Raw genomic sequence first — 15190 nt, 5'->3', positions numbered from 1 at the left:
ATACACCCCACCCCCTTCACCCCACTCCTCCCCCCATAACAACAATCTCCTCCATCATCATGAGACATTCATTGCATTTGGTGAATACATCTCTGAGCACCGCTGCACCTCATGGTCAATGGTCCACATCATAGCCCACACTCTCCCACATTCCACCCAGTGGGCCATGGGAGGACTTACAATGTCTGGTAATTGTCCCTGCAGCCTCACCCAGGACAACTTCAAGTCCCGAAAACGCCTCCACATCTCATCTCTTCCTCCCATTCCCCACACCCAGCAGCCACCATGGCCACTTTCTCCACACCAATGCCACATTTTCTTCGATTACTAATCACAATTGTTCATGAATAGAATATCAGTAAGTCCACTCTCATCCATATTCTATTCCTCCATCCTGTGGACCTTGGAATGGTTGTGTCCACTCCACATCTATATCAAGAGGGGGCTTAGATTCCACATGGATGCTGGATGCAATCCTCCTGCTTTCAGTTGTAAGCACTCTTGTCTCCATGGTGTGGTGGTTGACCTTCTTCAACTCCATGTTAACTGAGTGAGGTAAGTCTAACAAACCAGAGTGTAGGAGCTGAAGTCCGTTGAGGCTCAGGGCCTGGCTATCATATGGTCAGTCCAGAGATTCAGATCCCCTGGGTATATATTAAACCCCAGCACCAACTACAGTTCTGGTAAAAGTAACAGGAGAGGTTTGTAAAAAGATCACATCTGACTCCAGGAACCCTGCTATAACCTCAAAAGTGTTCCAACTTCTATTCTTAGATTCAAACATTTATCAAATCATTTAATTCCAAAAGAATTTCTGGGAAATTTAGAATGTGCCATCTACTCCCTAGATGTAAGGAGACTGCAGTCTAGCATGGAAGAAAAGGAATTATAATTTAGTGGGAAAGGCATAAAAAAGGCATGAATATATGTTTCACACCTGTTGATGTAGGAACACAGAGATGGGGTAGAATTCACTGGTGGACTTCAGAAATATTTCACATATGATTCTGTGTCAGCATCTCTGGCCCTAGATCACTGGGCCCTATATTATGCTAGCTTCAGGAAGTTGTCTCCAAACACCGGAAATCCTGGAAACACTGCACACTGCATCCTCCCCATGAAGATGGGCAATGTGCATAAACATGAAGACTAATGTTTTATAAACCGGTTGAACTTTTTCTAATCAACACTTCTCAAATTCACTGTGTTGGAAAACAGTCTCTCATAGGATATATAAGAACATTATTAGTATGAAAAACATCGTTCTGAATGTTGCATTTGCACATAAACATTGTTTTCTGGATTTAGAAGAAGCTGGGAACAAAATGTAAGAAAACAAAATTAGCATACTCAATAATTTGGCTGATTTATTCAATAGGTATTGAGTACCTTTCTGTACATAACTTTCACATTTTGAGGTACTATCAGAGAGTGAAAGAAAAATTGCATTTTTGCAACAGAGAAGAATGCAGAATTTCTCTTTCAGATGTTAACTAGGGAGAATAAAAATTTCTTTCAAGTGAGTTCATTTATTTTTACCAATACTACAGCCTATCACAAATTTATTATCAATATAAATTCATATATTTTTAAATACTTAAATATTTTTTAAGATACTTAGATTACATAAGTATTACATAAAAAATGTAGGGGATTCCCACATACTCCACTCCCTCCCCTTCCCACACTTTCCCACACTAACAACATGCTTCATCAGTGTGGTACATTTGTTACAATTGATGAACACATTTTGGAGCATTGCTACTAAGTGTGGATTATAGTTTACATTGTAGTTTAAACTCTCTCCCAAACAATTTTGTAAGTTATGACAATGTATATAATGGCCTGTGTCTGTCATTGCAATGTCATTCAATTGGGATAATTCCAATGTCCCAAAAATGCCCCCATATTACACCTGTTTTTCCCTCTCCCTCCCCTCAGAACCTCCGGTTACCACTGTCCCCACATCAATGATACAAGTTCCTCCATTGCTAGAATAACAAAAAGTCTATAGTAGAATAACATTTAGTCTACTCTAGTCCATCAGTCATTCCCCAATCCTGAGGATTCTGGGATTTTGATGCCCACTCTGCCTCTCATTGAGAGGGGGCTTATGGATCGGACTATCTTGCTTGCAGCTGTAGACTCTCTCTGTTCCTTGGGATGGTCGTTATTCATCATCATTTCCTTGTTAGTTGTCCTGGGTGAGTTCAATGTAAATTCATATATTTTAAGTTTTATAACACTATTCAATATTTTGCATAATTACACTCATAAGCAAAACATCCTTTGGATGATAAAACATCCCAATTAATATGTTTATGAATGAATGATCTTCTTATGCACTGTCAGCTTTTGATTGGTCTTTCATCACAACATCAGCACAACAGTTCTTACAGGAAGATACTAGACTATTATTTGATGAATTCAGGTTATATATACAGAGAAATGGATTCATAGTAAAACAAGGTATATTTACAAACTAAAATAAGAAAGTTAAGTATTTGGGGCATTTCTTTACTTAACAATCACATTCCTATTTCGTTATAGCTCAAAATATGAAAAAATAAAATTAAAAAACATGCCCCTACAGGAATTCATCTATGGATAAAAATACTTGGTTTTTATGCTCTCAAGACCAATATGATTCAGGTGTGTCTGTGTTATCCAATACATTTCTTAAAACTATTTTTAGCTTCATATTGTTTTTATAAGATGTCCTAGAGAGGCATTAGAAACATCATTTTAGTTTTGGAAGATCTGGTATGATACCCCACTTGTTATTAAGGCAATTCCCTGGTAACCTACTCGTCTATCTGTGGAAATTCAAGGTTAATGGAACTCATGTCCTGATCTGATTGATCTGAAAAAGAAATCTATGAACACTCCAACTACTCTAAAGCAGGATTGTGACCAAAGTTCAGCAGGGTGCTGTTGATGAGCTTTTTCATAATCTTTTAAAAGTAAATGAAATATTTTTTATTATAGCCATGCATGTATTCATTCATCCATTCCTGAGTGCAGACTTTGAACTGACACTCACCTTGGACTAATAATGTCACTCAGCTTGGACTGATCAATAGTTATTCATTTCTGGAGTCGTATTTGGTCCTGAGGAGACTGTTAATGTAATGGAAATTCACCCAGGAACGTTAGACTTCACCTAAAATACAAAAAAATCTAGACATGTTAGGAAGGGCCGTGGGGTGGGAAGGGTGTGGATGAAAGAAAAGAAGAATCCAGAAACATGTAAATACACAAGCTCAGAGAATGATTCAGCAGATGGCACCCGGGAGGCTAGTAAAGAGAAGAACTGACGGAGCCATCCTCCATGCTTTGAAGGCTTGAGGAAGTGAGATAGAAGGAAGAGTACAGGCAGTCCTGAGAGAATTCACCAGGATCCCACAATGTTTGGAAGAACCACATGGGACTCTCTGGTGCCAACCCTGCCCTGGATCAGCTCACATCTCTGCTCAGGCCCCAGGAGTGCCCCTTTCTCCAACCTGACAGCCAGAACCCTGACAAAGGCCCATGCACCTGACCACATCTCATCCATAACCTCCTTTCGCCTCCCACTGCCTCCTGATCCCCTCTGCCTGCTCTTTCCACTCAGGCCTCCCTCTCCAGGCTGACTTTCCTGCCAATCCTCCAAAGCACTGCAGCTCTTGTGTCTATTGCTTTCTCTGCTGGGACCTCTTCTTGACAGCCTCCTGTAACCTTGATGCAATAGAGAGACCACCTCTGCTCAGCCCAGCTCACCTATCTCCCTATTCAGCTCATCCTTCTTCTTTTCCATAGCCTTTAATACCTTATCACCTTCTAAAAATATGTACTTTTCTAATGTGTCAGTTCTAGTCATCATTGTCTATCTCTGCATTTTACAAAAGAAGCCATGAACAGGGATTTGTGGGTTTTGTTTGTGTGTTTACTAATTTCTCCAATAGCCAAGCTTGTGTGTGGTACATGGTAGGTGCTCAGTAAATATCTGTTGGACAAGATGCCATTTTTTTTTGACAATTATAGAAACTTTTATTCTGAATTACTTAGGGATGAAGTCCTTGAAATTACTTTTAAATCACTCATCAAAAATTATACATATGCACACACGTATATGTACAGGACAGAGAAGGGGAGAGAAGGAGAGAGGCAGGTACCAAGTTGGTTGGTGAATCCTGGTAAAGTATATATGGAAATTTATTTTCATATTCCTTCAAACCTTCTATAGATTCAAACTCTCAAAATAATGGAGAAAACCAAAATTGAGACTAATTATTTTCAGAAAGGAATAAAGGTTGAGTTTGACGAGAGTAAGAGACTGGGAAAGATGAGTGGACACAGAGGAGGCTGGGGGACTGCCTGGGCTGAGGGTCCTGAGCTGGAGGAGCCTGGCCAGCCATGGGGGGGTCGGGTCTGCTCCTAGCCACCACCTTCCCACTGACTCTGGTCAAGGAGACATGGTAGAGCAGGTGTGACTGGGGACTCGGCTGGACAACTTAGAGGACATCTTTTCTCACTTGTTTGCCACCTTGGTGAATGCAGGCAAGGGCTTACCTTGAGGGAGGAAGTGGAGGGGAGAAACACCTTGACTGCCCGATAGAGTTGAAATTGGAGCAGAGTAAGTTCTGCTACCATGTAAACTTGCGGGCTGTGTTCAGTTATAAGAAAAACAAAAGTTCAGTTCTTGCACTGACAAGCAAAAGAGTCACTTTTCCTATTTTACATGGAGAACTATCTTGGCATCATCCATCTGGCAGAGAGCACATGTGAGTACCCACCTGCCTGGAGTGAAGTACACACCGGGTGATGCAGAAGAGGGCAGTTATACCCTGCAGGCTTGCAGAGAACTCAGAGGAAAGAACCTTTGTTTCAGGTTAAATGTGGGAAAGCATATTTGCTCTGGACAGAGAGGGTTTGAGAGACCTGGGCTCTAGAGGCCAGCACACACCCCCAACCCAGACACCACCCCACCGAGGACCTAGATTACAAGGAACACAATTGCAAGTCCTTGGGAGATGAGGTTTTGACACCTAAATAAATTTTCAAACAAAATCAATTTTGCTGCATTAAGAAACAAAATCATATAAACAACTTGGATGGATAGCTTTTAAAAATGTTTTAAACTGAATTTATGAATATCATTAAACATTTTCTACTGATAGAAGAATTACCATCAGAAAGTCCGTTGTAGTACTTTGTGACACGCTTTGATCATACACCTGGGCATTTATAGCTTTTTAGTCCTCTGAAACTTACGAGCTCTCAGGCCATATGTCTAACCTTCCATCACTGTGTACATATTTGCACTTGAGGTGGCGCCAGCCTCTTTTGTGAAACAAGAAGAATTAAGGGCCTTTATGTCAGTTTCCCTACATTTGTTTTCACCACTGGGTTGGTGTCGGTACTCTGGATGGTTGAGGGTGCCTGAAACCTGACTTTCTGAGCAGGGAGGCATTGTGGTGTGGGATGGTTATATCCGTGTCAGCATGCAGCCTCAGGCAGCCAGTCTCTTGGGACATTCCGCTCTGGAACCCAGCCACCATGCTGCGGGAAGGCCCAGGTCACATAGAGGAAGCCACATGGAAAGGACTGAAGCCATCGGCCCTCTTCCTAGTTGACAGCCAGTGTCAACTTTCCAGCCATGCGAGGGGGGTGTCTTGGACATAGACGCTTCAGTCCCACCCCAACTACACGTGGAGCACAGACAAGTCTTCCCTTAAGTCCTGTCAAATTGCAGATTTGTAAACAAAACAAATGATTACTATTTTAAGCTGTGAAATGTTGGAGTGGTTTATAATGCAGCAACAGGTACCTGCAAATCCCTACTACTTAACTAAATGAATAGGATTGAAATCAATCGGATTTTTTTTTTCAGATTTCAATATTTCAATTTTTACTGTTTTTCTAACAGTTCTGGGAAGGTAATAACTTTGGGTTGAGGCATTTCCTTGACAGACTATTCACCTTAAAGGGACTAATATAAAATCCAGTGCAAAGAAGATATGTCTTATATACCAAAAAATGGTAAGTTTGGTGTTGCACTGTTCCAGTTAAATATATTTCATAAGGTAAATGCGACCTTGTACTTGCATTTGTATGGCAACTCCGAAAGCCATGTTTACAAGGGGAAACTTAAGCCTCTGGATATGTTTGGCACTTGTAGGAAGGTGGAGAACACTTGAGTGAGAACATTTTCCATATCAAACTAGAGCATTACTACAGCATCAAAGTGAAGTGAGATGAGGAAGTGACGGCTAGATCCCACAAGGCTGAGAAATCATGCTGTGCCTACGTTCTGCAAAAAAAAATCAGGTGTCAGTGGTTAGGACTGTTTCATGAATATTCATGAGGCACGAATTGTTTACTAAGTGTGGTTGGCATTTCACAATGTGGAAGGGGCACCCACAGGATTTGGGTGGCATTTTAGAGGATGCCTGTCATGTAATGTGTTTTTTTTTAGATAGATGTTACTGCTTATTTTAAATCTCTTAACTCAAAATGATGATGGCAATAATACGTACTTACATATTCCCTTTCTTCCAAGAAGTTTAAAGCCTTTGCAGCATTATCTATCTGATTTCTTTTTACAGCTCATTGAGAAATTTTGAAGAAAATAGATATTATTTTTTCTATTCCTGTAAGCCTATTTATATGGATTTACTATGGGACTTATTCTTGAAATGAAAAAACCATGGCGATCCTTCAGAGACATGTGGCCAGATCGCCAACCTGCAGGTGTGTTGTCAACACCAGGTCCTTGGGAGGGAGGCTGTCTCAATTAGGTGCTGGCAGCATCACTTCCAGCAGGGAAAAGCCTTGTTGATAGTGTGGTAGTGAAATAAGAAAGGTTTTACCAGAGAACCAGGATTTTATTTTTTAAACATCAATTGGAAATTATAAACACAAAATTCAGTAATTTTAATTAAGTACTCCAAAGATAAATTCGATGATGAAATATTAGAGCAGAAAAGATGATTAGTGAACTGCAAAAAAGATCGATACAATGTATCAGAACTGAGGCAAAATGTGATCAGAATGGCACTGTATCTCTGTGGGCTTTCTCCCAAAAGCCAATGGTCCCAGCATACTAATGAGAAAAACATCAGACAATTCCCAGTTGAGGGACAGCTACAAAATTTCTAAGAAGCATTCCTCAAAACTATCAAAATCATAAAAAAACAAGAGAATTCCGAGAAATTGCCACACTCAAGTGGAGACTAAGAAGACATGAAGACTAAATGTAATGTAGGATCCTAAGCCAATATTCTTTGGTGGCTTTATCTCTCAGGGCATTTGCTGAGAATCAGGAAATGGAACTTAAAACTTAAAAGCATCTAGGGAAAAAAGGACATCAGAAAATCCTTGAAAAGCATCAGAGGAGCAAAGTAACAGTTGCTTGACTTTTCACCAGAAATCCTGACCCAAGCCAAAGACAATGGAATTTAAACTGTAATATGAAACGTGGAATTTTATATCCAACAAAATATTCAATAAGAATAAAAGGGAAATAATGATATTTTTGGCTAAAACAAAATAGAGAGAAAGAGAGGTTGGGATCTCAAGAGCAGCTGCTTTCTCTCACCCTTGTGTAAAATTCTGGAGGTTTTTACATGCTGCTCCATTTCTTTGCCATGTGAAGGTTGCCCATGCTATCCAGTTGTTTAAAAACACTTGGACAGAACACACAATAAGTTTTGCCCTAATTGTCTTGGATTTACAGAAAGTCTTGTGAGAGGGGGACAGAATTGTGAAATATTCTTGCCTTGGGCATATTTAGGGCAAGCTTCGGGTGTACTTCGAAGTGGCTTTGGAGCAGAATTCATTCTTGGCATCAGCAAAGAAGCTCAGGTCAGAAGCACTAGCTTTTACCCCAGCGCCTCTTTTATTTCAAAAGAGTGAACTTGTTACAGGGACTGCAACCAAGAGAAAGAGCTTCTGCCATGGCTAGACAAAAGCCATTCAGCTTGATGTGAATATCGACGTTCTTAAATTTTATGCTACCTTCAAGTTGAGCTTCTGAAAGTTTCTCTCCAAACTCCAAAAATTCTTCTTTTATGAAGTTTTATATATTATCAGAGTTCAATAGGTAACTCACTTTCCAGCTACTTACTTTTTTTTATCAGTTTTTCAACATTTTAATAATAGTTTTTCTAAGGGATTATTTTTGGGTCTCCTCAGCAACATCCAATAAAAGGTTTTGAGTACTCCACAGGGTACAGAGTGCTGCCAAGCACCTTAGAAAATTTATGACATGGAAGAAATGTGGATTTTGCCACTTGAGGAACTTACAGTTTAGGGATCTGACAACTCATAGTCTGTTAAGTGAACAAAGTAATTTAGTAAGGGGAATTCTTCATCTCCCAGAGCTATTGTGGATTGAATCATTCTAGAATTTGGAATTAATGCAGTCAAGAGAAGAGACAAGACTAGATCTGGTTGAGAATTCTTTCAGGCTCATATAGTTTTTTATTAACACCTGTCTAGTAAATGGAATTGACCTAAGAGACAACTGAAAGTACAGACCAGATCTCTTGAAGTACAAGGGCTGAAACAACTTACTGTGGTTACTTAATTTAAAAAGCATACTTACTGAATTGTATGACTCGGTGTACACTAGTTTAAAAATAGGCCAATGATGGCATCACAGTCCTCTCATGCTAGCAGGTTCATTAAAGCAGTAGCTTATAAAATATGTGGGTTCTACACCTGACCCACGGAAAGCCCACCATGAATTAAAGTTCTGTGCATCAAATATCTACCACAAGTATACTATAAAAGTTTTGTGTATGACCCATTATTCAGTCATAATAATATAGTCAAATTATAATAAGCTAATGACCTGCATGGTTTCATATGGATGAATCTCAATGTATATAAATAGGAAATAAATGCAATCCTACCTACCCATATAAAAAAAGAAAATAGAATATCTTTCCAGATGTGCATACTCATCACTATAAAAAGGTATACAGGTTTTAAAGTTTCACCATCAGCTGTCAGAAAAGTAGCAGTTTTTCCTGTAGTATCTTGTTATCATCTGACTCATTTTTAGATTACATGATTTAGTAGACATTATTAAACCTTCTGTCAGCTACTTTATGGTATCTATATACTTAATTTTAAAAAATCATTCTGAAATGATTCCAACATTAACCCTAGAATCATCGGAAAGAAAAATGCAATGTAGCAGAACAGTTAAAAAACATAACTTAAAATTCGCTTACTTTTTGAGAAACAACCTGGCCATCTGGAAAAATCACAGCTACAATTTGGAGAACACTCCAACCTGGGAAACTGACGTGGCCAAGGCACAAGCTTGCTGAGCGGGAGCGCCCAGCTCAGGGTCACCTCAAGCCACCTGTGAGGAGACTGACCTTCTCCAGCAGCATAACTGCTCCCATTAATTCTTCTCAAAGCAGTTTCTTACCTTACACATATCGACCCAAAGTGTGATGCTAACTCAAAAACCAAAAGCACACTGGACAGAAGTGAGCAGCTGTGTAAACTCTAGCACGTTCTTACTGATGCACTGAGTCTGAAAATGAGCACATCCTACCCATAGCCATGTTGGCCCAGGAGACAGAGTAGGGAGAGTATTAAATTAGAAAATAGACTATTAATTGCGCAATCAACAGAAAAGTAAAAACATGTCCCAAAATTTATATTAAACTCATATCCACAGGAGTCTTATATGCCAGGGATGTGCTGGACTTGAAATTCTGTGCAACAGCTGTGCGTCAGACCACGCTGGCCTACCTGCATGGGACCAGCCCGCCTGCTGCTTGTGGAAGGTGAATGTGCTGCACAGAGCTGGGGTGTTCCTACTGAGTGGTGACATTCACACAAGTCCCAGGGCCTTCATGTCGGGATCCTTCCTTGTGCAAAGTTTGCTGTAGATGAAGATAAAAGGGGTTTCTTGGCCCCTTAATTCAATTTCTTTCTAAGTCAGTGGGTTTCTTGTATAAGTCCTATTACAATTGGCCCAGGTTTAATTTCACCCATCTCCTTGAAAGCAAAACACTTGGTGTTGTCTTTTCTTAGGCTTGTAGTGTTTGAATGCAAACAGGACAGCTGCACTGTGGTTAATTTTTCAGCGTGCTTCTGGAGCATTAACACATGCAAATGAACGTATGTATCCTCTTTTCATGAAGCCACAGGAGTGTCTCGCACAGGAGTTAAATCTATGCCATTCCATTCCCTTGCCCTAACCATAATATCTGGAACAATGCACCGCAGCATCTTCCCGACCAATGGTCTCAATTCTGACAGTGATTAACGTCCTTCCTGGTTTTGCTGGTGACCTTGGCAATAAAGTCCTGGGAACTCTAGCAGGAAAGGACTCAGGATACCCAGCTCCAGCACCACCCTCCTCTTCATCATCTTCAAATCTCAAATTCTCTTCTTCACCAAGTGTTAAAATTCTTCTTAATGGGACACGTTGAACGGCCAGTGGGAATTCTTTATTATATGTGAGAATATTCTTTAGGATTGGTTCTGGCTCTTCAAATCCTCCAGTTTAAATTCTTGACACTGTGTGGACTGTAAAGCTACACTCCGTAATCCCAGCATGTTGCAATTGTACCTATTGTTTTCTTTTTTTTCTTTTTTTCTTCTGTGAATTCGGAATTATTATGTTGAGTTGGCCTCTTTTTGTAGAGGTCTTGCTGATATCTACTACTGGTCTAGCACTTCCACCGGCTGCCCCAAGAGTCCACGCCTCTCCTAGCAGACTTCTGGTCACTTCCAACACAGCCAGCCCCACCCGACACTTCCTGCCCCTGCCCCAGCAAGGCCGGGCTCTAGGGCGCCATCTTTCCCAGACCTGGAGGATCTGCAGTGGTCACCACTGCCACCCACCAAGAAGCCACCCAAGTCCATTTGCCGTCACAGCCAAATTTTGCTTAAAATGCTCTTTTGTAACTTTTTAAAATTGAAATTTATCGTTCATCCTTGAATATACATAAACAATATGTGTATAGTAAATGTTGTGAACTTATAAAACAAACATGTATCTCATCATACAGGGCTCCCATACATTAGGAAAAGAATGTGGGTTGAGAATGGGGGCTAATGCTTCAGGTATGTAGAATTTTTAATAAGGTTTATTGTAAATGTGTGGAAATGAATAAAGTTGATGGTAATACATTATAGTAAGTGTGACTAACACTGCTGATTTATAAATGTGATTGTGGCTGAAAGGTTGTAGTCTACAGATTTATTTCAATTGAAAGGAAGCTAGAGAATAATCTAAGAACTGTGTAACAGCGATTTCAGTGGTGGATAAAGAACTGTGGTTAGTAGTATAAGAATATTCTTCTTTTGCAAAGTGATAATAATATGGTGATACTTGGGAAAATTACAATTGATGTAAATTGTGGATGATAGTTAACAGTAATCCTGTAAATATTTTTGCAGCAATGGCAAGAGGATATTATTTCAATTCTAAGAGTCAAAAATAGAGGGACATAAAGGTGTTGGGATTTTTTCCATGTGGAATCATGAAAATGTTCTAAAATTGACTGAGGTGGTGACAGCACAACTCTGTGTGATGAAAATGAGAGCCGCCGTGTGTGCACTTTGAACAGATGGTACAAAGCCTGGGGCTGTATGACCCGGGAATCCAGTGGTGGATGCTGGGCTGTGGTGGGCAGGACAAATGTGAGAACGTTCTCTCATGCCAACAGATGCTTCGAAGGGTTGCTCTGACCTGTGCTGAGAAGCTTACGCCCGGTGGTCCTGACACAGGTGCTGCAGCCTGACGTGGTAGGTTTGGATGAAGCTGCACCACTTAGCCACGTAAGACCCTTGGAAGCTCCTGTGACCCATCCATGTCCACCTCCCCGAAAAGGGGATGACGCTGGCTTTTCCCTTCTCAGGTTTTTGCAAATTTAAGTGAAGGAATGTATGTAAAGTACATAATTAGGTCTATCCATAGACATGTTATCTATTATTATTGTCTTAATGTACTTCCTGTGATGGCGGCGAACTGTGAGAGTTGCACATTGGTTTTATTTAATAAACAGCCCGGCGCATGGGCTGCTAGCATTTTATTTAATGAGACAAGCTTCAACAAGGGACTAGAGTGAGATTTATATCTTGAATAAAAACAAAGAAATGGATTACACTTTTTAAAATAGATCATGTAGGAGAAATTTTTAAAGTGTTTTATGGTTGGATTTTTGTCATGTGTCAGGATGCAATCTGGATAATAAGTCAGTCTGGGTTTTAGAGTCAAAAATTTAAAAATAGCACCAGTATCTTTGCTCACAAGATTGAGTGAAAAATCTTTCAAACCCTCTCTGCAAGTGAGTCATCTTCCTTCTCTAATTCATTAAGGACATAGAAAAGCAGACTTCTTGGTCCCATGCTCTGCTCATTGGCCAAGAAAATTGAAATTCTCTGGTACAAACCACATCTGAATTGTCTGTTCTTTCAAACATCAGATTTAATTAATTATTCCTTAGAAGCAAAACTATTCTTCCATGGGACCTGAATCAATTATAGCATTTGGTATATGGTGACAGTAATATTGAAACATCCAGCATTTCATGGTACTTTGATGAAGGTGGGACACGTGCTGTTATCTTCATTTGATAGAGGACGGAGGGCTGCAGGCCTTGAATGCTCTAGCAGTGCCTCCAATACACGCCTCAGCTGACTTTAGAACTTGCATTGTGTGGCCAAGGACTTTTCCATCAGACCCCTGCTACAGGAGTCTCTCTCCTGTAGCTGAACACTCAGCTTTCAGAGTATTTTCTTTTTTCCAGACCAGGGTTGAATTGTGATCCTTACAGATTCATTTTATTTTTTTCCTGTATTTTTTTTATTATCTTTTTTGAAAGATACATAGATTACACAAAATGTTCCATTAAAAAATATAGGAGATTCCCATATGCCCCACTCCCACACACCCCCACTTTTCCCATATCAACAACTTCTTTCATTAATGTGGCATAGTCATTGCATTTGATGAGTACATTTTGGAGCACTGCTGCACCACATGGATTATAGTTTACATTGTAGTTTACACTCTCCCCCAGTCCATTCAGTGGGTTATGGCAGGATATATAATGTCCTGCATCTGTCCCTGAAATATCATTCAGGACAACTCCAAGTCTCTAAAATGCCTCCATATCACACCTCTTCTTCCCGCTCCCTGCCCTCAGCAACTCCCCTGGCCACTGTCTCCACATCAATGATATTGTTTCTTCCATTAAGTCCACTCTAATCCATATTTTATTCCTCCATTCTGTGGACCCTGGGATGGTGAAGTCTATTCCACCTCTAAATTGAGAGGGGGCTTAGATCCCACATAGCTGATGGATGGGATTCTCCTGCTTGCAGTTATAGATTCTCTCGGTTCCTTGCTGTGGTGGTTGACCATCCTCACCTCTCTGTTAGCTGCCCTGGGTAAGTCCAATCAACTGGAGAACGGTTGTTGCAAATCTGTGGAGACTCAGGAACCAGTTGACATGTGAACAGTCCAGAGATTCAAGTCTCCTGAGCATATACCGATCCCAGTAATGGAGCCAAACTCAGATGTGACCTCTTTACACATGCCTCTTCTGTCATTTTTACAAATTCACTTTATATATGTGTGTGTAATGAATGATATTTCATATCATTTCTCCATTATGAGTTGCATTTTTGTTTTCAATCACTTGATCAGAAGAAAAGTATTATGTCAGTACACTGACATAAGGAGATTGTGATAATTTAAAACTTTCACATCATTCTTTAAGATGTATTGTTTAAAATAATTATATTATTGTTGAGATTCAGAACTTTGGCAAGAAATGCAGTAGCATTATTCCTGTATTTCAACTATTTGTATTTATTGTTTTAGAATTGCTCTTTTGATACTTACTACAACTGTTTAAGATAGTCATGTTAGTATCCCCATTATACAAATGACAAATGTGTCTTAAAAGTCACTTGTTCATAAAAATCAATGACAAGATGGTTACATAATTGCATATCCTTGTTCCTAGGGAATGCACATAGTTATATTATGTGTTTAAGGATCTTGAGGTATACAACATACTCCCATATGTTTACAAGATAGATAGATATATAGATGATAGAAGAATTTGATCTGACTTCCATTTTCTGGCTTAATCAACATAGAATACGGAGAAAGATAAATGTTGTTTTTTTGTCTGTTTCACCTTTCCTTCCTTCAACCTCCTTTCCTTCCCTGCCCTGCCCTGCCCTCCCTGCCCTGCCCTGCCCTTCCTCTTCCTGGTCAACACTCACAGCCAGAAGTTATTCACACAATAAGCCACCAATTAGATACCCTAGCTAACATTCCTTCTTTGCCAGATAACACTCTTCTCTTGGTTCTATTTATACTGATTACTACTAAACAGACACTTCTGGGCAAGAAAGTTTGTATGTTTTCAAAATACTTCCTTGCAGATCCCACTGTTCGCTCGACAATAGCCCTATTCTTAAGGTGCTGTTTCCTTCCCACTTTACTCTCCACAACTCATTTATTCAGGAATATGAGAACATTTTCTACAATGCCACTTCTGCCTCTTCTCCTATCACCTCCTTTGCATGCCCCCCTCCATCCTCTCTTCCTATTGTACTTACCCTATTCTTGTGTCTAAGTCTGTGGCCATTGAAGAGGTCTATTGTCAAAGCCATGCTCCTTTAGACTCAGCAATTTGATTTCTCCTCTTTTTTATTTGCTTTAAAGACAATAGACACATTCAATTTATCAGAACACTATACAGTTACAATAGGAATATGTTGTTTTCTAACTGCTGGCCCTTCACAGTAGCCTTCTCATACTCTTCGCTCTACTCTGTTGATGAGATGCACCTGCTTACCTGGATGGAAAATGCATGGTAGCCTAGCCTGTTCTGCTCCTTGTGACTCAATTTTGGCTCTTCACTCTAGCCTATGCAATGGATAACCTGCTGCCAGCCTCCTCAGAGTGAATGCAAGCAGCCACTCCAACTGCTCACTCCTTCAAGGGAAGTGAAGAATACAATTTAAGAAGACACCTGAGGAAGCGGATGTGGCTCAAGCAATTGAGCTCCCACCTTCCACATAGAGGTCCCAGATTCAGCTGCCGGTGCCTCCTAAAGAACATGAGCAAGACGGTGAAATGACTCAATGGGCAGGTGCAGCAAGCTGACAAAGCAAGGTGAAGCCACAAAAGAGGAAAATGTAATAAGAGACAACA

At 40.1% G+C, this 15190-nt stretch overlaps 1 protein-coding gene and 1 pseudogene across 2 annotated transcripts in view; one reads left to right on the top strand and one right to left on the bottom strand.

Annotated features, from left to right (window-relative positions):
• The window catches only part of GABRG3 (gamma-aminobutyric acid type A receptor subunit gamma3), a 672352-nt gene that overhangs the window by 613993 nt on the left and 43169 nt on the right, over positions 1–15190 (top strand). The window lies entirely within an intron of this gene.
• On the bottom strand, positions 9819–14646 carry LOC139438271 (axin interactor, dorsalization-associated protein-like; annotated as a pseudogene).

This window comes from Dasypus novemcinctus, chromosome 3 (assembly GCF_030445035.2).
Source record: "Dasypus novemcinctus isolate mDasNov1 chromosome 3, mDasNov1.1.hap2, whole genome shotgun sequence".
In the NCBI taxonomy this organism is placed as follows: Eukaryota; Metazoa; Chordata; class Mammalia; order Cingulata; family Dasypodidae; genus Dasypus; species Dasypus novemcinctus.
This window is presented reverse-complemented; position numbering and strand designations above follow the sequence as displayed.